Here is a 23,666-nt window from a genome sequence, read left to right as displayed (position 1 = left end):
CTGGAATGTTCATGGAGAAGAAGAGTCTGGTCCTAATCTTTTAGGGACTGGTCACTTTACACTTGAAGTCTTTTATTCAGCTCTAGTTACGATGTCTTTTTTTTTTTTTTTTAAGATTTATTTATTTATTATTGAGACACACACACACACAAAGAGGCAGAGACACAGGCAGAGGCAGAAGCAGGCGCCATGCAGGGGACTCGATCCTGGGTCTCCAGGATCACGCCCTAGGCTGAAGACAGCACTAAACCATTGAGCCACCTGGGCTACCCTAGTTATGATGTCTTAAATGCAACTGTGAGGCATGTGGATGATGAGAATTAATTTTCATTATATTATCTTTTATTCAGTCTGTTTATAGACACATTATATTGCTTAGGATTTAAGTTTAACTACATATAACAGCGATATAGCACACCCCCTCTGGTCCAAAATGGCTGAAACAAGACAACAGTTTATTTCTCTCTCAGATAAAAATACACCTAGAGGCAGTTAGGGATGGTGGAGTGGACACACTTGCATTCTGCACCCATAGATGTTGCCCTGCTCATATGACCAAAGGCGGCTCGCTTCCAAGTCCTTGTTGCAAGCCATAGGTAGAGAAAGGTGAGAAGAGGCTTATCATTTTGTTGTAAGAATACATCCCAGAAGTGGCACTTCCAACGACCAGAATTAATCACATGGCCACAAGGAACAGCAAAAGTTGCTGGAAATGTCACTGTGACAGTGGCAATCTGTGACAAGCAGGAAGGAAATAGCATCTGCTGGGGGATCCATAACAATCTTTGTCACATGTTTTACTTTTTCTAAATTGAAAAAAAAAAAAAAAAAGAAAGGAAAAAAAACTGATTCTCAAAGATGAAAAACTCTTCCATACATACCTGGCCAACTTCCGTTCATCCTTCTTATCTTAACCTAAAAGTGACTTCCATCAGAGGAGCCCACGTAGTATTTTTGCCTCCCTCCCCTTCACTCCCTGCAGCCCCCATCTGATGCGGTCTGCCTGGTATTTTCTGTCAATATAGCACTGCTCTTAGGGTAATTATCAGAACTGAAATTAATGACTCACTGATAGGACTATGTGTGTGAATGATATTTAGAACTCTGTGAGGACAGTTCTGTCTTAGTCACACAAGTCTTAGGCCCTTGATAAGCACTCAAGGCAAATTTTTCAGATCAATTCAAATAAATGGGAAAACAAGGTATGTGCTCAAGGGCACATGATTAGTGCAGAACCAAGACCAAAACTGGGTTTTCAAGCTCATATGTTCGTATCATACCACACAGCTTTTACAGGCGATGACATGAGGTTTAAGAGAACAAACTCACTTTGTTGACCTTGTGCAGATAATTAGTGGCAGGACAAGGCCTAGAATCCAGCATGTTAAATCCAGCCCACATTCATGCTTTTATTTCTAAACCTTTTTCAGGAAAAGTAAAGGTGTTTACAGAAAGATTCATCAAGATACCTTGGTGGTATAGTCGAACTCTTGGTTTCAGCTCAGGTCTCAATCTCAGTGTCATGAGTTCAAGTACCACCTTGGGCTCCGCCCTGGGTGTGGAGCCTACTTAAAAGAAGAAAAGGGAGCACCTGGGTGGCTCAGCAGTTGAGCATCTGCCTTTGGCTCAGGGCATGATCCTGGGGTCCTGGGATCGAGTCCCACATTGGGCTCCCTGCAGAGAGCCTGCTTTTCCCTCTGCCTATGTCTCTGCCTGTCTGTGTGTGTCTCTCATGAATAAATAAATAAGATATTTTTAAAAAAGAAAATTAAAGGAAGAATATGCAGGCTAAAGTATTGGATGGAACCAGTGGGAGAAGTATTATGTCTTCAGGACATAGAAATCATCTTAACCTTTGAGTTCAGCTTAGAGGATGGTATCAGTCTACGTATAGAGGAGCTGCTTATCTGCTCTTCCTGGAAAAGAAGTAGTATCTTAATCATCACATAAAATACTATTGATTGGTGTTATTATTTTGATCAGCATGGACTAAGGCATCTTCCCAACAAGGCCGATTGGATGAAAGACTTTACATAACCCATTTGCTGGCAAATGGTAATACAGCTAGCTGTTTTGAAAAAAATTCTCATTGCACATCCTGGATTGGCTCTGATTACCAGGGAGTATGTTGGAAGAATGTATGTTACAAAATATTCTGTCACATATAAAACATAATTGACCTTGCCAGAGAAGGCCATGTACTCTTGGCATCCAGTCCTCCTACAATGTTTTCTTTGTCCCTAAAAATCATTTATGTTTAACATGCGCTGTTTCGAAGAATGGCAAGAATTCTTAAACAATTGGAGCACTAATCTATTATGTCCTCTAGAAACGGAAAACCTAACTAATATATCTCCTGAGTATTTTTGTTTCTTCTGACTTCTCCCCATACTTTAATTACCAGCTATGCTATTCCAAAGTTACAAAATGGTATTTTTTAAATATAGCAACAAATATAACCCCCCAATTTAAAATTCAATAAAGATGATAAAAAGACTCGATGAAGATCTACTGACTATATTGGTCAATAAACAGTAGAATAGACAACTAAGGAAAGTTCTATACTCTCCATCCATCCTTAGCACAAAAATAAATAGGATGGACTCCCACATGATTTATATTCTCAGATGTTCTGGAGCAAAGGTCCTTTTGTTTTTGTTTTTGTTTTTTTTAAATTTTAAAGTTTATTCACTTTTAAGTAGTCTCTACAAACAACCTGGGACTCAAACTTTTGACTCCAAGATCTAGAGTCACATATTCTTCTTAACTGGGCCAGCCAGGCACCCCTGAAGCAAAGGTCTTGGCCATACCTCTTAAAACACCTTCTAGCATTAATATTCTTAAAAAATTCAGGCAGACAACAAAAGTGAGGTCAAGTTGTGTTTTTGTGGTACTTCTATATAAGTAAACAGAGAAATAGCCAGATTAAAATATCAAAATGAATGACTTAGGTGGTCTCCAAGCCTGAGAGTGGGGTGAGGGAAGGGCAGGACTTTTACTGGTGATTAATTGGGAAGCAAGCATGAGGAAAAATAGCCCTCTGTTGTCTGCTTCAATAACGTGGTTTCACTGAGGTCTTAAAGATAGGCCCAACATACTGTCTTCTGTTTAAGAAAGCTCCAAATACAAGATATGAGGAATCTTAGATGTGCTCAGGGAAAGCAAGAGGATGCTGACAGAATTTACCTGAATAGAAGCATCTGTCACTGCTACCTTGAGCAAAGCTTCCAGAATAGAACCAGTACCCACAGGACCCATGAGTTTATGGCCAGTCCAAAATATAAAACCCTAGGACTAGCAATATTTAGGGAATCTTCATAACTAACATAAGGAAACATCCAGAGGAAAAAAAGCCAGAAATCATTTTGGAATATTAACAAAGTCTGAGAAGGGAAACTGATTAGCTTTTGTCCTCATCTCAGGGAAAGGCACTTCAGAAATGAGGGCTTACATGAAGCACCTCTTAGAGCAAAGGTGGAATGGAAAATACCAACTTCTATAGATTGAATGTGTGTGTCCACACCCCCCATTCATGTGTTCAAGCCTAAACCTATTCCCCCCAATGTGTTGGTTTTAGGAAGTGGGGCTTTTGGGAGGTGATTGGGTCACCAAGGTGGAGCCCTCATGAATGGGATGAGTGTTCTTGTAAAAGAGACCTCAGAGAGCTTCCTCACCCCTTCCACATTGTGAGGAGAACACAGTGGTAAGAAACAAGAAGTAGGACCCTATCAGACATGGAGTCTGCCGGTACCTTGACCTTGGACTTCCTAACCCTCAGAACTATGAGAAATAAATTCATGTTGTTTATAAGCCACCCAGCCTGTGGTATTCTGTTATAGCAGCCCAGACAAAGACACCAACTAATGTGGAAACATCCTGCTTAGACACAGTCACATGTATTTTGCTGGGCTTATAACATTACTGTCTCCCATTTTTCTTTTCTTTTCTTTTTACAGATTGAGTGAAGGAAGTCAGTTAGAGAAGGACAAACATCATATGGTTTTACTCATTCGGGGAATATAAAAAATAGTGAGAGGGATTAAAGGGGAAAGGAGAGAAAATGAGTGGGAACTATCAGAGAGGGTGACAGAACAGGAGAGACTCCTAACTCTGGGAAAGGAACAAGGGGAAGGAGAGGTTTTGGGGATGGGGTGACTGGATGACGGGCACTGAGGGGGACGCTTGATGGGATGAGCACTGGGTGTTACACTATATGTTGGCAAATCGAACTCCAATAAAAAAATATACAAAAAAAAAACACAACAGATTGTATTTATTACACAGAGAGACAGCACCAGCAGCGGGAGCATAAGCAGAAGGAGAGAGAAAAGCAGGCTTCTCAATGAGCAGGGAGCTGGATGTGGGACTTGATCCCACAACCCTGAGATCATGACCTGAGCTGAATTAAGAGTCATACACTTAACCACCTGTGCCACCCAGGCGCCCCAGGGCTTCAATATATCTTTTGACTCAACCTACAACAAAACTAGACAGTCAGTTGGTTGCTCAATGGTTTGTTGAGCATTTATGTAACTGTTCCAGGCCCTATAGGTTAAACAAAAATCTAGGCCAAAAGACAGCATCTTTTGCACTAAGGAAGTTATTAGAAAAACAATTTGAAAGACTAGTAAATGCTATCAAAATTCACATCAGTGCTATTTATAAAGATTCTTAAAATGGAAAAAAAAAAAAAACCTAATTATCCATGTGAAAGGGTGTGTAAAGGGAGGATAACTGACCCAATCCTGGTTTGCCAGGAATGGGCGATAAAAGTCCTGTGTCCTTGGGAATCCTCTCAGACATGGACTAATGGGAGAAGTTGGTTACCCTGTAGCAAAACAGTGAAATACTATGCAACTTTCATTTAAAATATACTAATAAAGATTTTAAATAATACGAGAAGTGTTTTTGACATTAAGCAATACCTCAACAAAAGCAGAACTCAAAATGCTAGAAGCTAGATAACTAAGCACATGAATTACAAAGAAAAAAACCAGAGGTATGAAATATGCCAGCAGGTTAACCACAGTTGCCTTTGTGTAGTGGAATTGTAAAAAGTTTTCTTTTGTGCTGCTTGACTCTTTAGTATACTTTTCAAATTTTCTGTTGATGAATATGTATTGCTTAATCAGGAAAAGAAGTATGGTATAAACTAATAAATTTCTAGATGGAAATTAGTCTAAATCCCTACTACTTTTGCTCTCATAGAATAATTAAAATAACAGTCCTTAATAAGTATTTACTTCATGCTGATCACTGCTACTAATTTCAGCATCAAGACTGTACAGTAAAATGACCTAGTAGGTAGTACTGTTATTAGATGATAGAAACCAAGGCTCACAGCTGGAAAGGAGAGGACTAGGAACTAGGACTCCAGCAGCACAGCTCTTTCTCTGAGAGAACCTTACTATGTAATCAGTATCTGCAACAGCATATTCAGGACACTGCCCAATTTCCCCCCACAGGTTCAGGTGAGGTTCCCTCAAGCTGCTGATGTACACAAATGAGGGGAAGTCTACACTGAGATGTGGCTGAGTACTCAGAAAATGAAGAGGGGAAGAAAAGGCAGTTATTAACAGAGAAAGCAAATTTTGTGCAAGGAATGAAAGCTAATCACATATCCTGTGGCTAAGTCATGATTTATATTCTACTAATAATCATACTTAGTATTGATCCAAACTAAATGATGGCTAAAAAACTAATTAGGGGGCACCTGGGTGGCCCAGTGGTTAACCCTCTGCCTTCAGCTCAGATTGCAATCCGTGGGTCCTAGGATCAAGCCTCATGTGGGGCTCCCCACTCAGTGAAGAGCCCTTTCCCTCTACAGCTCCCCCTACTTGCTCTCTCTCTTTCTCTGTCAAATAAATAATAAAATAGAATCTTTTTTCAAAAACCCCAAAAACTGGATCGGTAGAAAAAGGGCAAGAGGCAGAGGTATGTCCTGGGGTAGGCTGAAAAAGAGACCTATAGTCTCCCCCCATCTTGGGAAATCAACTGGTAATTCCTAAAACTAAAAACTCAAGAAGTAAACATATAACTTAAAATTATGAAGTTGAATACTGCAATAATCAACTAAAAGTGTTCGAAGTGTCTGGGAAACAGGAAATGGGTAGGGATGAGCAGGGGTATATATTTATAGTAACAAGCCTTGGGGAACTATTTCACTCTTAAAATTATGTGCATGTATAATTTTGATTTTAAAAGAAAAAGAAAAATTAATATAATAAACATTCCTGTGCATATCTTTGCACTTGTGATAAAATAATTTACAAAAAAAGGGATTTGGGGGGTCAGTGAAAATGCATATTTTAAATTTCGTTCCATATTGTACAATTGGGAACCAGAAAGCAGGGGGGAGACTTTCAAGCACAGTCAGTAAATACATGATTATATTTATTTCTCTACTTCTTGCCATTCTTTTCTCAGTTTTTCATCTTTGACAGTATGCTAGAAATGTCATTTAATTTGCATTATTTAATTATTTAAGTCCTTTCACTAATAAGTATAAAAATGTAATTATTACTGGTTTTTTCTTTTTATTCTTTTGTGAGTTTCCTGCTTACATGCCTTTCCATTTTTAAATATTTTGTATCTTTTCTTGTTGATATGTAAAGAGTTCTTTGTGTTTTAATATCAACTTGGTGTTTGTCACATACTTAGCAAAAAATTTTCTGAATATGCGTGAACCTTTGTGACATATTTAGAATAATGTTCTTCATTGTAAAATTATTTTTCAATCATCCATAATTTAAAGAACTTTCACATGTCACTTTTAAAGTATTTTTTACCCATTTGAATTAATATTGATGGTTAAAAGTAAGATAGTGATAAATCATCCCTTTTGAATAATTTCTGAGTGTTCTAAGTTAGGGAAAGGGTTCTTGCTACCCTGTGTATGTAGGAATAACAAACATTGTAATTTCTAGATTCCATTTGATTGCATTTTCTCTGTTTTTACTTGAAATTAGAGATATCTTACCCCCTCTTTTTTTTTTTTTTAAGATTTTAAGTTATTTCTACACCAAATGTGGGGCTCATATTCACAATCCCAAGATCAAGAGTTGCATGCTCTACAGACTGAGCCAGCCAGGCAACCCCCCTTATTTTGAATTTGTTATTGCATTTCTTTTTTTTTTTTTTTTTTTTTCAAAATTTTTATTTATTTATGATAGTCACAGAGAGAGAGAGAGAGGCAGAGACATAGGCAGAGGGAGAAGCAGGCTCCATGCACCGGGAGCCTGACGTGGGATTTGATCCCGGGTCTCCAGGATCAGCGCCCTGGGCCAAAGGCAGGCGCTAAACCACTGCGCCACCCAGGGATCCCTGTTATTGCATTTCAATAGCAGTTATCTTAAAATATGAACAAAATCTAAATACTTGAAATTAAACTAAGATTTCAATATTTTATTGGCATTCGGACCATGTGCTTATTTTATGTGTTCTTGCTGCCATAGTTCTGCTGTCCCAGAATGGTAAGCATTTTCTAGAAAGTGATAGGATGTTGTTTGAGAAGGGATTTTAGGTGCTTTTCTGTCAGTAGTTAGAGTAAGTTCACCACTTATGTTTTAGCTTCTCTTAGCTATTCATAGAGTAGAGAGAAAAGAAGGGGGATTTTGTAGTAAGATCTCCCTGCTCTAAACCACAACTTTCCAAGAAATATTAGAAGAAATAATATCCTCATAATAATAGCTAAAAATAGTGAAACGCTTTCACTAATTTGTGATGTTCCTCATCTTGGTGTGTGCTCTGTAGGACTGAACTGTGTTATAAGTCAATTAGAAATGGCCAGAAGAGCACCTGGGAGGCTCAGGGGTTGAGCATCTGCCTTTGGCTCAGGTTGTGATTCTGGAGTCCTAGAATCAAATCCTGCATCAGGCTCCCCACAAGGAGCCTGCTTCTCTCTCTGCCTGTGTCTCTGCCTCTCTCTCTGTATGTCTCACGAATAAATAAATAAAATCTTTAAAAGTATACATTTTTAAACCTGCAGTATGATGGAGTAGATAAAGCACCATAACTATCCTGGTTGTTCTATTAATACAAGAATGAAAGCATTCAGTATAATTTACTAAACATTGGAGGACTGTCTGAGATGTGCCAGATGCTATGCCAGGCCTGGGGTCATAGAAATGAACGTGGCTACATGGAATGGCTGCACAGTTTTGTGAAGGCAAGGTGGGGGTGTTTAGAGCAACCTGGGGTTTTGGAGACAGCTTCTGGAAGGAGCTGAAGCCTGAATAAGGATTCCTCGGGAGGGAACTTGCATGGGCAGTGCCAACAAGACATGAAATAATGTGATATTCACAGAAGGGATTACAGGAGCTTGCTATTACAAAAGCAACAAAAGAAAGGAGTGGATAGGTAGGAAATGAGTTTGGAAAGGTTGATGGAACCTGAAGAACCTGTACACCATGTTTAGAGTTTATTCTGTGTGAGGTAAGGAGGAGCTGTGAAGTATATGAGACAAGGAACAAATAAGTAGCAAATTTTGTTTTGGGGTTGTTTTTTTTTTAATGATTTTCTTTTTAATTAATATCTACACCCAACATGGAGCTCGAACTTACAACCCCAATATCAAGAGTCACATGCTCTACCAATTGGATCTACCAGGTGCCCCAAGTAGCAAATTTTAAAGTACGTAGGAATTTTTCAAGTACTCTCATACCGAGAATTTGTAATTGTCATTTATTTATTTATTTATTTATTTATTTATTTATTTATTTATTTATGAGAGTGAGAGAGCACAAGCAGGGAGGAGAGGGAGAAGCAGGATCCCTTCTGAGCAGGGCACCTGATGTACGGCTCAATACTGGGATCACAACCTGAGCCAAAGGCAGATGCTTAACCGAATGAGCCACCCAGGCGTCTCAGAAGTTTATAATTCTATAAAAAGAAGCATACTCATGATTGATGGGCTTCATCAAGTGATTTACTTTGAAGGAGTTGAGAATATACCACCTCAAAATAAGTGACGTTGGCATAAGGGTTTTGAGCTCCAGTCATTTAAGCAGTAGCAAATGTAGAGAAAGCTCTTTGCGCTCCCCCAATTGCCTAAAAGCAGGTTATAAATTTCCCTTTGTGAAAGTGTCCCCCTTTTCTTTCCCATACCAGCAGGAGGAAAACAACTAGAGACAGAAAGTCAGTAGGGAGATGGGTCTGTTCAAACACTAAAATAACCCTTCTATTAGTTTCTGCCACATATTTACCACCCGTAGGAGCCCAAACCCTCTTCCTTTGTCTTGTCACTTCCCCATAAATGTATCACTCTTTGTTAAGATTGTATATAAGCCCTATATTCTAATCACCCTTTGAGTGACTCACCACTGAGTCTTCCCATATGTATGTGTGTTGTGTGCATAAACAGACTTATTTTCATTTTAAACTTTTGTCAGTTTCATTCACATGCTGTAAATACTAGACCTAAGACAGTAGAGGAAAAAGGCTTCTTTTCCATCTTCTAGTTCCTATAATCAAGCCATGCCTTCTACAGGGAAAAAAAATGGGTACCTTGGGATCCCTGGGTGGCGTAGCGGTTTAGCGCCTGCCTTTGGCCCAGGGCGCGATCCTGGAGACCCAGGATCGAATCCCACGTCGGGCTCCCGGTGCATGGAGCCTGCTTCTCCCTCTGACTGTGTCTCTGCCTCTCTCTCTCTCTATCTCTGTGTGACTATCACAAATAAATAAAAATTTTTTATTTATTTATTTTTTATTTTTTTTTATTTATTTATGATAGTCACACAGAGAGAGAGAGAGAGGCAGAGACACAGGCAGAGGGAGAAGCCGGCTCCATGCACCGGGAGCCCGACGTGGGATTCGATCCCGGGTCTCCAGGATCGCGCCCTGGGCCAAAGGCAGGCGCTAAACCGCTACGCCACCCAGGGATCCCATAAAAATTTTTTAAAAAATGGGTATCTTAATAATAAAATTGAAACTGTGACAGAGACAGAGGAAGAAGTCCATGTGTAGACAGAGGCAAAGACTGTAGTTATGCTACGATAGGCCAAAGAATACCTATGGCCACCAGAAGCTGGAAAAAAAACAAGGAAAGATTCTTCGCTATAGCCTTCAGAGGAAGCATGACCTTGCTGTCACCTTGATTTTGGATTTCTAGCTTCCAGAACTGTGGCAGAACAAATTTCCATCGTTTTTAAGCCACTTTGTGGTATTTTATTACAACAGCCCTTGGAAAATCATACTACTGCTATGCTATCACTGTAGTCTAAGAGAAGAATATGAAGAACGCAATGTCAGCGGGTTCCAGAAGGAGAGGCAGATTCTTAAGGTTGGGAGAGATGGAGGAGACTGCCTCTTCAGAGATGTGTTTCTGGATCATGCTCAAAGATTTTTCAAGTGCACAAGCCAATCTCCCAACCCTATCCACATTTTGGCGGCCATAAGTCACTAATTATGATGAGAAAGTAACATTCATGAACTCAATTCACCTTGAAAACTTCCTCCCTGATGAAAGGACACAGACCAGATTGTGCTTTACCTGGTGTGTGTAAGCATTTGGTATCTGTGGTGGGGCTAAAGGGAGGAAAGGAGAATACCTAGAGCAGGCTCCTTCCATGAAAGTCTAACTCCACTGGCCCTCTTTGGGTTTAATGGCCAATTGTTTCCTGCCCAGAGAGATTGCTGTCTTAAGCAACAGCAAACATATTTAGGCAACCAAACTAAAACTTCTAAAACATATACTCTGGTTTCTCTTCAGATCGTATAAATCTTTCGCCTTTTACTAAAACAATCTTAGAAAGTGGAACTATAACATAGCAAGAATAGGAATCCAGATTTAGAGTTAGATAAATTCTGCTCAAGGGATTATGAGCAAATATTTAATCTCCCCAAATTTTAGGCTCCTTATCTACAAAACATGTCCAAATCCAGTTCGCAGAACTCTTGAAGAATTAAATGAGATAAAATTCACAAGCACTATACTAATTGTGATTCCCTGGTTCAAATATTAGAAACCCAATTAAAATTAATTTTTTTAAAAAAAAGGAGTTTATTGGCTCTTACAAATTGGGAAGTCCATGGATATGACTGCCTTGGAAAGATGCATGTGCTTTGTGTGATCAACAGTTCTTGCTCTAGGGGCACCTGGGTGGCTCAGTTGGTTAAGCTTCTGGCTTTGACTCAGGTCATGATCTCAGGTTCCTGGTATCCAGCCCCACATTAGGCTCAGTGCGGAGTCTGTTTCTCCCTCTCCCCCTTCCCCTACTCATGCTCTTTCTCTCTCTGAAGTAAATTAAAAAAAAAAAAAGTTCTTTCTCTCTCTTCTTTTCTTGTCTATTTACTCTCTCTCTTTTTTTTTTAAGATTTTATTTATTTATTCATGAGGCGCAGAAAGAGAGGCAGAGACATAGAGGGAGAAACAGGCTCCTCACAGAGAGCCTGATGTGGGACTCAATCCCTGGACCAGGATCACACCCTGAGCCAAAGGCAGACGCTCATCCACTGAGCCATGCAGGGGTCCCTCTTGGCTATTTATGTATATTGCTTTTTTTTTTTAAGATTTTATTTATTTATTCATGAGAGACAGAGAGAGAGGCAAAGACATAGGCAGAGGGAGAAGCGGACTCCATGCAGGGAGCCAGATGTGGGACTCGATTCCAAGACTCTGGGATCACACCCTGAGCTGAAGGCAGACGCTCAACTGCTAAGCCACCTGGGCATCCCTTTGTATTGGTTTCATTCTTTCTCTGCAATAGGCTTCTATCCTAAGAACAATGTCCACTGATACTGCCAGTAATTCCAAGTTCTGGCCCTGATACAGTTCTAGTAGAAAAAGAAAGCCTTCTTCTCCCAGAGTCCACATACCATTCCCAGGGGAGAACTCCGATCAGATTTGCTTCAGTCATGTGCCAGCCCCCATTGCTAGAGTGACAGGGAGACCTGAGTGTCTCCTAGGGGTCAGAATGATAGCAGTCACCTGTGCAAGTGACCCACACTCCAGGAGAGTTTAAAAGCATGTTGGTGGCTTTATGTACACGAAAATCATACATAGAAAAAGTCTATGATCAGATACCAAACTTTTATTTCTAGTGGAATTATGGGATGTTTGCTTCTTTACACCTTTCTGTGTTTTCCAGATATTCCACAAAGCGCTGTATTAATTTGACAACAAGCAATTAAAATTACAAAAACTAATTAGGAGAAGAAAATACATTGCTGATGAAACCAGGAAACCTACCTACAGGCTTCACCAGGTAGACTAGGATGTGTCTCAACCCACATGAAATATATGAGAATATATAGGCTATTTCCAAGTTATGATGTGATTAATTGTAATATATCTGAGGCAAAGTTGTGACTGAATGAAAGTGGGGAGGAACCCCTTAGTAAAAAAGGGCAAGGGATTTTGCACAGCTCCCACAGAAAGGAACGCCAGTAACACCTTTGTTGATCATGTCAGCCTGGTATTTAAAGGAGAGATCCAATTCCAATGGGTTGGATATTACTAAAACCTCCCTCTAAAGGGTCTGGTTGTTCTCTTTGCTCTCATTCCCTGCTCTCTAGGCACTCTCCAGAACTGAGCCTGGATCCACCTGCTTATTCTGGAGATAAATAACTTCGTTCTCTGGCCAGGATAAATTCCAGCTAAAATCCATAAACTAGAGTGCCTGAGTGGCTCAATCGATTGAGCATCTCCCTTTGATTCAGGCCATGATCCCAAGATCCTGGGATTGGGTCCCACATTGGACTCCCTGCCCCATGGGGAGTCTGCGTCTCCTTTTCCTGCTTCCCTTGCTTGTGCTTGTTCTCTCTCTCTGTGAAGTAAATAAAATCTTAAAAAAAAAAAAAAATCCACAAACTGGTATAAAGGAGGGAACAACAACAAAAAAACAAAAAACAAAAAAAACAAACAAACAAAAAAAGGAGGGAACATAATTCCCCTTCTACCTTTCTAAGTTCATTGGCTAAGAAGCCCCTCCCCCCACCATAATAAACAGATTAACAAGAGAAAAACAGTGTATACATGGGACATGCCCAGGAAAACTAAGTAAAACTCGAAAAATGGCCAAAGCCACCACCTTAAATACCATCTTCAGCTAAAGGCAAAGGAAAGATATTTGGAAATGGTGGTTAGTGATGGAGGTGTTAGAAAACAAAATTCAGCTGTCGATTTAAAGATCTAATTGGCTTTCTTCAAGATTCATGAATCAGGCAGGATCCCGTATTAGCAGATAGAAAGTTCTCCAAGGAGCTGTATAAAACAGAAGACTTTCAAAGGCAGAAGGCAGGGCAAAAAGTTATTCTAGCAAAGAGTCAGTTGTTTCAGGCAAGGTCACCACCCTTTATGGGGAAGACAGAGGCGTCTATCAGGTCACATTCTTGGGAGAGAGTGAAACTGCAACTAGGTTAGGTATTAAGTCTCACTTTCCTGATGTGGGGCTTAGCATACAGGACTCCATTTGGGGCCTTTTTTTCTTTTTTTAAACCACCCACCCCTAAACTTTTGATCAGTCTCTCAGCTTAACTGAAAGATGTGATAAAAATTTAAGGCATTAGCACTAGTCCCAGATACTACTATGAAGTCTCACAGCTTTTGCTGATCTGTTTGATATTCACAGACCATGACATTTTTTGCCAAATCTGTGTAATATTCACAAGTCACAACCTTGCAATCACGTTTTTTTTTTTTTAAGATTTCATTTATTTCAGAGAGAGAGAGCAGAAGCATGAGCAGGGGGAGGTGGAGGGACAGAGGGAGAAGCAGACTTCTCGCTGAGCAGGGAGCCCAATGTGGCGCCCAGTCCCAGGACCCTAGAATCATGACCTGAACTGAAGGCAGACACTTAACTGACTGAGCCATCCAGGCACCCAGGGTTCACATTTTGTAAGTCAATTATTCTCTCCTTCCTTTCCTGACATTCCAGTCTTAGGGAGATCATTTGCTTGGTGGTTGGCAGCTACAAACATACATTTAAAGCTTTTGAGAGAATACAGTACAACAGGGGACTACTCTGATTATTATAAGCAGAATAATTCCCAATGTTTGGAGTGTACTTCATGGTCCCCAAGATCCAAGCCAATCAAAATCAAATAAGTTAAAAGACCCTGTTGAAAGAGTCACCTTTTTAAGCTGAGTGGCTTGTTCAATGATCATAAGTAACAGATTCAACTTCCCCAGAGTGTTAATCCAGGTGTAGCAAATGGTGTTGGCCACAGCACAGACACTTCCTTGCTTAGCTAAAAGCTAATGAAGAGTGGGGTGCCTGGGTGGCTCAGCTGGTAGAGCATGTGACTCTTGATCTCAGGGTTGTGAGTTCAAGCCCTATGTTGAGTGTAGAGATTACTTAAAAATTAGATCTTTCTAAAAAAAAATAAAGAGAGACAGAGATGATCAAGAGCTATGCCTGAGTATCTAAGAACTTTTCCTGGGCAGCTGTTGCTTTAACAGCAGTCACTATGATATTTTCAATAGTTAAGGAGAGATTTCTAATTATAGCCTCATTTACATTTACTCCTTACTTGGAAAGTAGGGCCCTGCCAAAGGAAGTGAATCCTGAATCATGAAAGCCTCCTGTGCAGTCTGACAATATAAATTCAGGGGAGTCAGCCAATAAAGGTGTAAAAGTTAGGCACACAACTAAATAACCTAAGAAGTACTATTTGGTGCACTAGCCATCTAGGCATCAAAGGCCCAAGGAGGATGATAACCCCCACAGACAAAAGTAAATTCTGTTCAGGCACAAACCACTTCTGCTAAGTGCCTGCTAATGGTTAATAGACAGATTGGGAGTTTTTGATGACAACGCCAAAAGTCTGAAAGGTTACCCTCCTCCCTACCTTCCAATGGTCTGGGAGATGCAGATGATGGTGTAATCTTTCCAGGCCAATGGCAGAGTAGAATAGAAAGGAAAAAAAAAAAAGGTATCGTGTCTACTTAAAGTAGGAATTCTTGATTCAGTGTCTTGGGTGGAAGCAGTCTACATCAATGTCAGCTACTCTTCCTCAGCAGTTTGATTCAGAGGTCAACTGCAATATGGGTAGTGAGGAGGACATGGGATAGTCCCTTCCAAGGATTTTGAGGATAGTCTTTGTTCTTAGTGAAAAATCAAAATCAAAAAGAAAAAAAATCAGAAGGGTGAGAGTAAACTGGAAGTAATAGTTTGGAAAGTCATAGCCAGATATTTGAGGAAACTATAATTCCAGATCTAGTCGGTTTACATGTATATAACAAAACCTTAAAGACAATTAACAGGATTAGAATCTACTATCTAAAGGTACAGGGCAGCTCCTGTGGCCCAGTGGTTTAGTGCCACCTTTGGATCCGGGTGTGATCCTGGAGACCCCGGATCAAGTTCCATGTCAGGCTCCCTGCGTGGAGCCTGCTTCTCGCTCTGCCTGTGTCTCTGCCTCTCTTTCTCTCTGTGTCTGTCATAAATAAATAAATAAAATTAAAAAAAAAATACAATTACCTCCAGTATTTGTTCCAAAGATAATCACAGTAAAACTAATTTGTTTACATTAAATTTGGCTTGATTATTTACATAAGTATAGCATGAATAATGATCTTTTAGAAAGATTTTATTTATTTATTTGTCAGAGAGAAGGAGAGGGAGCACAAGGAGGGAGAAGGGCAGGCAGAAAGAGAAGCAGGCTCCCCATTGAGCAAGGAACCTGATGTAGGACTTGATTCCAGAACCCTGGGATCGTGACCTGAGCCAACAGCAGATGCTTAACCAACTGAGCCACCCAGGTGGCCCTAAGCTCTTTTGTAAAAAAAAAAAAAAAAAAAATTATTATTTATTTAAAGAGAGAGAAGAGAGGGACAGAGGGAGAGGAGAGAGAGGCAGACTCCCTGCTGAACATAGAGCTCAACGCAGGGCTCAATCTCACAACCCTGAGATCGTGACCTGAGCTTAAATCAAGAGCCCAATGCTTAACCAACTGAGCCACCAGGTGCCCCCCATATAAGCTCATTTAAGATTACTTTGCTGAGAAAAAATAGATTAAAAATAAATTTAAAAAAAAAAGATTACTTTGCTAGAAATTTTCAGGAGGAATCCAGGTTCCTTAAAAGTGCCTGGTAATATCTGAGTCTATGTATATATCTCTCTCAAATACGACTTTCTAGTCAAAGCCTTTTGGTAGAGCCAATGTTTCCAGTGGTATCCTGTTACAAAGAGAACAGATTTTTATTGAACTTGTGTAAATAACTATAGTTCCATGAAAAGAATACTTAAGAGTTTGAATTCTGGAGGGATCAAGTAGGGAAAAAAGGTAAATGTTCCATTTTTGTTCACAAATGTATACTTTACCAAACTGCTGTAAGTCATAAATAGCTTAAGAGAAAAGGTTTCCTTAAATCTGGGAAAACAAAACATTGAGGAACCAGCAATGTTTCAAACAAAAGGTCACAAGGAATTATTATCATTGGGACGCCTGGGTGGCTCAGCAGTTAAGTGCCTGCCTTCAGCTCAGGATATGACCCTGGAGTCCCACATCGGGCTCCCTACCTGGAGCCTGCTTCTCCCTCTACTTGTGTCTCTGCCTCTCCCTCTCTGTGTCTCATGAATAAATAAATAAAATCTTAAAAAAAAAAAAGAAATTATAATCATCCTCAGTTCATTTAGGCCCATGTAATTAAATACTTGTTCTGCTTGAATCCAGTTCTTATTATTAGTTCTGGAAACCCTTACCCAATTAAGTGTTATAACCTATCAGAATCATGTACTTGTCAAAGTCCTTTCCATGAATCTCCAAAAGATGAAGCATTTTTGCCAGAACATTTGGAAAAAGAATATGAGTAAAACAATAACTGTAAATGGAAAAACACACACATCCACACACATACACACACACCCCAAGAAACAATAGTTGGAATTGGCCATGGTTAAGACCTGATGAGAGTTCATTATAAAGCAGCAGAACAGGGGCACCTGGGTGGCTCAGTGGTTGAGTGTCTGCCTTTGGCTCAGGTTGTGATCCCAGGGTCCTGGAATTGAATCCCACATCGGGCTCCCGATGGGGAGCCTGCTTCTCCCTCTGCCTGTGTCTCTGCCTCTCTGTCACTCATTAATAAGTAAATAAAATCTTAAAAAAAAAAAATAAAGCAGTGGAACATTTATATTCCTATACAAATGGAACAAAAGACTTATACTCTTATTTGAAAATATTTCCCATGTAATTTAATTTAGCAAATAATCCTTCATTTAATATCTCTCCTTTTATAAAGGAGAGGGTACAAATCTTTTCAGATGTTCCAGGGACCCTCTGGTAAATCCCAATGTTAGTTCAAGGTCAAAAAGACTTCATTTAGAATTTGAATTTGAGAAGTTTTTAAAAAATAACAAGGGTGCCTGGGTGGCTCAGTGTTTGAGTATCTGCCTTTGGCTCAGGTCATGATCCCAGGGTCCTGGGACTGAGTCCCACATTAGGATCCCCACAGGGAGCCTGCTTCTCCCTCTGCCTATGTCTCTGCCTCTCTGTATGTCTCTCATGAATAAAGAAAGAAAATGTTTAAAAAAAATCAAAAGGCTTAGACACTTGATTAAATAAGGCCACAGATTATAAATAATACTTAATTATCTATTTGACCAAAATGGTAATGAGAGATTTCAAAGGCAAATATAGAAGGTTACAGAATTGTGAACAATACTTAGCTTTTAATATTGAGAAGACTCAGTTCTCATAAGTAATCAAAGACCTGATGGTAAAGATAACACAAAACACAGGAAATATTTGAATAAGACACAAGATCTTTGCTTTCTAGGCAGATTACTTTAAAGGTAAAGAAAAACCTTTCACAATATCTTACTAAGAGCAGACCAATGGTCCAAGAAAACTTTCCTTTTAACAGAAAGAAAACCAATTCCTAATTCCTAATTTTGACCATTTTACTTTTGATATTAATACTCATTTTTTGGGATGCCTGGGTGGCTCAGTGGTTGAGCGTCTGCCTTCGACTCAGGGCATGATCCTGGAGTCACGGGATCAAGTCCCACATCAGGCTCCTTGCATGGAGCCTGCTTCTCCCACTGACTGTGTCTCTACCTCTCTTTCTCTCTGTCATGAATAAATAAATAAATCTTTAAAAAACAAATACTCATTTTTTAACAGATTTTTATTTTATTTATTTATTCATGAGAGACACAGAGAGGCAGAGACACAGGCAGAGGGAGAATCAAGTTCCATGCAGGGAGCCCTATTTGGGACTCAGTCCTGGGACTCTAGGATCACGCCCTGAGCCAAAGGCAGCACTCAACCACCAAGCCACCCAGGCATCCCAATACTTTTTTTTACTCCAATTCATTTTAATTACAACCATCTTGACTACACATAAAATTATTTTCCCAAGATTCCTCTTTCACAAACTTTGTATGGCTTTTTTTTTCCCCAATCAGAATTGGCCCTCTGTTTTTCCTCTTTCCCATTCTGAAATCACCTGTCTCACTTTAAAAAATATTTTTATTTATTTATTTGACAGAGAGAGAGAGAAGCACAAGCAGGGGGAACAGCAAAGAGAGAGGGAGAAGCAGGCTCCTTGCTGAGCAGGGAGCTTGACTCAGGGCTCCATCCTAGGACCCTAGGATCATGACCTGACCTGAAGGCAGATACTTAACAGTCTGAGCTACCAAGGTGCCCCTAACCTATCACATTTTAAGACAAAATTACTTTCTTCTCCTGTAGCAAAATGCACCTCCACTCCTCATGACCTTTTACTGAAAAGATACATCCTACATTCCTTGCATACAGAGATGTTTCCCTTATTATTTCTACTAGCCTTAAACAATTGTGAGTCATCTGTTATTGACAAGCTTATGAATACACTTCATAATTCCTAAAAGCATATTTTCCTCATAATAAATTTTCCATTGTGCCATGAAACATGTTTAACAATAGATCCAAATATTCTTGGTCTCTCTGTAAAGAAAGCCAAAAGTGAATAAACCTATTTTTGCTAATGTTTCAGTATTTTATCTTATTTGAAAAAGATCTAGAAAAAAAAAAGATTTAGATATTTAATGACTTATCCATCATTTTATTTTACATAACAAAACTTTAAAGTTTCAGGTCAAAAAACAATTTGGGAAAAATAAAGAAGTTTACTTTCAAATTTTTATCCCCCTTAAATTTAATTAACTTGTTCTCAACAATTATGTTTAGATTATTTATGAAATTTTCATCATATGAAATTTTTCTTACTGACAAATTTTGAAACAGGGCTACCGTGCAATTATTCAACTAGTAAAACAAAATAGAATAAATGATGTACATCTACATTACTTTTCATGGTGACAATTCTGAAGACTTACCCATTTTATTTTCTCTATTTTATTTTATTTATTTAAAAGAGAGAGAGCAGGAGAGAAAGTGGGGGGTTGGGGGGGGGGGTTGAGAGGGAAAAGCAGACTCCCTGATGATTCTGGGATCATGACCTGAGCTGAAGGCAGATGTTCAACGAACTGAGCCACCCAGGCATCCTAGACTTACCCATTTTAAGTAATCTAAATTTAAACTGGGCTTTCTTTTTACCAAAGATTATGTAAGATCACATGTACTTGAAAAACATTTGGGTTAGTTTCTATTATATTTCTGAGGATTTTAGGAATATTTAATTCATATAAGCATTTACTTTTCTTTATGCCAGTTAAATAGTGCTCTTTTACAAATTAATTTTAGCAATACCATCCAGAGGCAGAAAATTATCATATATCTATAACATATATACATGGACACATGAATATACAGACAGAGAGAGCTTATTCCTTCTGTTTTAAAATTTAAGCCATGAACCAAATACAATAATACAAAACTCACTAGTTATTTTTTTTAAGGATTTTATTTATTCATGAGAGAGACACACACACAGAGGCAGAGACATAGGCAGAGGGAGAAGCAGGCTCCATGCAGGGAGCCCAGTGTGGGACTTGATCTTGGGTTTTTGAGATCACGACCTGAGCAGAAGGCAGACACCCAACGGCTGGGCCAACCAGACATCCCAAAACTCACTAGTTATATATATATATAAAATGGATCCAAACTATGTTTCTGACAGATGGAATAAGGTAAGGCTTTTTACCAATATTTGTGGAGAAGACACTTAAGGTTTTTCATTCTCCTAAACTTCAAATCACCTTTGACCCTTTTGTTTTTCTTCAGCTAAAAATTACCTCCCTGAAGTTTGTATTTCAAGGAGATAGCCTGGAAGAAAAGATAGAGTTCCTAGAGAAAACCATGTAGAACATTTACATCTCTAAGCTATAGGAAAAGAATGCACGTTTCTTCCAGAAGAACTTTTGTTTTCTAGGCTAGAATTTCTACCACACCTACAAGCCTTTTGAGATGAATAAAGGAGGTTAATTGTTAAAAAGGAGAGGTGGACTTTTAATTGTTTCCAGAACTGCATTTCTGATCTTTCAAAGATTTGTAGGATCAAGTCTGTTGCTTCTAATTCCTTATAGAATGGAGTTGTGACTTAAATGACATCATGGGTTGATCTACACATTGAACTTTCTTGCCTTCAGTTCACTTTGTATATCAGGGATATTCCAACTAAGATAGAAATCAAAAGATTTCTATGTTCTGGATTTAGAGCTGCTTTTTTGGACTGTTTCAGTATGTCTTATGTTTAGAATGTCTTTGGAATGTGGAATCCCTCCACAAAAGCTTTAGAGGGCTTGTCTTTCCTTTTGGGTACATAGTTTTATTTTAGTGTAGGAGAGGTGAAAGAGCTTGTCAGTTTTCAGGGAGTGTTGAACAACCCTCTTGGATGTAAGAAAGGTGGGTCCACGGCGCAGCGGTTTAGCGCTACCTGCAGCCCAGGGTGTGATCCTGGAGACCTGGGATCAAGTCCCACGTCAGGCTCCCTGCGTGGAGCCTGCTTCTCCCTCTGCCTGTATCTTTGCCTCTCTCTCTCTCTCTCTCTCTCTCTCTCTCTCTCTGTGTGTGTCTCTAATGGATAAATAAATAAAATCTTAAAAAAAAAAAAGGAGGGTGGGTCCCCAAAGAGAGTGCAAAGGATACTACCTTCCCACAATCCAAAGTCACTCCCAAAGATAACCAAAAGAAAGAACTGTCAACCTACATGTCCCAGGCAGGCAGAAAGCCAAAGCATGTTCTTAGGACACAAAATGAAACAAACATGAAGTTAATTGATATACCTAAGAGAAAAAGGATTAGTGAGTCTGTATTTGGAAAGGAAGGTACAATGTGAATTTTTTTTAAAGTAAGCTGCACACCCAACATAGGGCTTGGACTCATGACCCCAAGATCAAGAGTCACATGCTCTACCAACTGAGCCAGCCAAGTGCCCTAACAATATGAAATTTTAATTTCCTCTCTCAACTGACCACTACAGACAGAGATTAAAGAGCTAACTCTCGGGATCCCTGGGTGGCGCAGCGGTTTGGCGCCTGCCTTTGGCCCAGGGCGCGATCCTGGAGACCCGGGATCGAATCCCACATCAGGCTCCCGGTGCATGGAGCCTGCTTCTCCCTCTGCCTGTGTCTCTGCCTCTCTCTCTCTGTGACTATCATAAATAAATAAAAATTAAAAAAAAAAAAAAAACAAAGAGCTAACTCTCGTAATAATTCTCATTCTTTACTGGCTTCTGCCAGTTTTCCCAGGATTTCCTCTGCAGCCTTTGATATGTCCCAGAATTGGGAATCATTAATTTTAATTATGGTTTCCCATGGCTGTTTATGGCAATAATGTAGCAGTGTACCAGAAAATCCCTCAAAGTCTCTAACTCCAAGAGAAGCCAACCTGGGAGCTATTCTTTGTGGGAGATAGAAAGGCATCCGACATTGATGTTGAAGAATTTGTGTAGTCTTTGAGGACAATGTCTTTTCCAACATCCCACTTGATTACAATTGAGACATCAATCCCTGGGTTAGCATTTTGTTGATAGACCCCTAGGAAGGTGTAATGGGGGAGGCCTACATATTGTTCTAGATAACTTTTGTGTCTTTATTTATTTATTTATTTATTTATTTATTTATTTATTTATTTACCATTTTTGTAGAGATTTATAGCTTCCAGGACCATAGCTCTTGGATATAAAATAGGTAGTGGGGCGGGGAGGGGAGGGGGGCTGTGAAGGTGGTGCCCTTAACTCTTTAGAACTTAACATTTCCTATTCTTTATTAGCTAAGCCCTTAGGTCTCTTGGAGCCAAACTAATTCCTAAACAGGGATGTGTTGTTGGGTTGGAGATTGTGTTTTACAGTGTACCTCATTACATGCACATTTTCCTGAGGTTGGCAGGTGATCTAGTGTCAAGCTAACCCATTCCATGACCAACTTATCCTAACATGAGAGTGTTAGAATGAAGTGGAGAGTGCTCAAATAGGTTTTAAGTGTTCAACCCATGCCCACCAATTTTTGCAGCTTTTTGGCTTCTGAGATTCTTACTCACATAGCCTCTATCTACACAAAACAAGACAAACAAACATGTGCACCTTAATTCACCAGATGTGACCAAAAGCTATTATTATGGCCTGACCAAGAAAATGCCCTCCTCACACTACCAAAATATGTCAATGTGGATCCTGAGACAGGAGAAAAGATTGAACCAGCAGATGCCAAAAAATGAGGACTGCAGACTGATTCCAAACAAATGGAAAACTGAAGTCGAAACCACCAACTTCTCACATGGTATCTGGGGACAAAACCAAGGGCTGGGAGGATTTCACTCAAATACGGGAAATGTAGACTGAACCAAGATCTAGGGGTTTGCATTTCACAAGGAACCATCTGCTAGCTCAAGCAGACCTGCTCTGGACTGGAAAGTCCGTTCATCTGGAAGCCTGACACAAGAGAGAGTGCAGCTCAAAGTGAAGAGGAATATACCCATGGCCTTTAGAAATGGTGGGGAGGACAGAACTCAAAGGGTTTGCTAGTACCACAGCTGTGCTTCTCATTGTCCCTGAGCCACCAGAAGTCTCCTTTGGTCCCACTGATGCCACCCAATCTTAAAAAAAAAAAAAAGTCAGGGGCATCTGGGTGGCTCAGTGGTTGAGCATCTGCCTTTGGCTCAGGTCGTGATCCTGGGGTCCTGGGATCAAGTCCCGCATCAGGTTCCCTGTGGAGAGTCTGCTTCTCACTCTGCCTATGTCTCTGCTTTTCTCTCTGTGTCTCTCATGAATAAATAAATATAATCTTAAAAAAAGAATTCAACCAAGTAAATTTAAATATCTAATTGGCTTTTATTTAATGACTCACTAATTGGGCAACATCCCATGTTAGCAGAAAGAAAGGAGCTCTGAGCTGTCCAAAATGCAAACTTTCATGGATAGTCCCTGATTTGTGATGGTTCAACTTGGGAGTTTTTCATTTTACAATGGTATGAAAACTATATTCATTCACTAGGAACCGTACTTAAAATTTTTAATTTGGATCTTTTCCTAGGTTAACAGTTTGTGAAATGATAATCTCCTGTGGTCCTGGGCAGCACCAACTAGCTTCAGCCCCCAGTCAGCCACATGATCACAAGGATGAACAACTGATCACCATTCTGCACCTATACAAGCATTCTGTTTTTCACTTTCAGTACAGCATTCAATAAATTACATGAGACATTCAACACTTTATTATAAAGTAGGCCTTGTGTTACATGGTTTTGCCCAACTGTAGGCTGATGTAAGTGTTCTGAGCACATTTAAAATAAGCTAGGCTGAGCTATGATGTTTAGCAGTTTAAGTGTATTAAATGGATTTTTGA

The 23,666-nt window shown here is 39.6% G+C and overlaps 1 long non-coding RNA gene across 4 annotated transcripts in view; it reads left to right on the top strand.

The window, feature by feature from the left end:
• LOC140626039 (uncharacterized) overlaps window positions 1-23,666 on the top strand; it is a 49,968-nt gene that overhangs the window by 10,532 nt on the left and 15,770 nt on the right. For 2 of the 4 annotated variants that reach the window (XR_012025285.1, XR_012025284.1), the window contains exon 3: window positions 12,087-12,203. This is a non-coding gene — a long non-coding RNA (uncharacterized lncRNA). Of the gene's footprint in view, window positions 1-12,086; window positions 12,204-23,354; window positions 23,537-23,666 lie in introns of those variants that run through there. The other 2 variants (XR_012025283.1, XR_012025286.1) reach the window with 1 other exon arrangement.

This window comes from Canis lupus, chromosome 37 (assembly GCF_048164855.1).
Source record: "Canis lupus baileyi chromosome 37, mCanLup2.hap1, whole genome shotgun sequence".
NCBI classification, from domain to species: Eukaryota; Metazoa; Chordata; class Mammalia; order Carnivora; family Canidae; genus Canis; species Canis lupus.
Note: the sequence above shows the minus strand (reverse complement) of the source record. Positions and strands in the feature narration are given on the sequence as shown.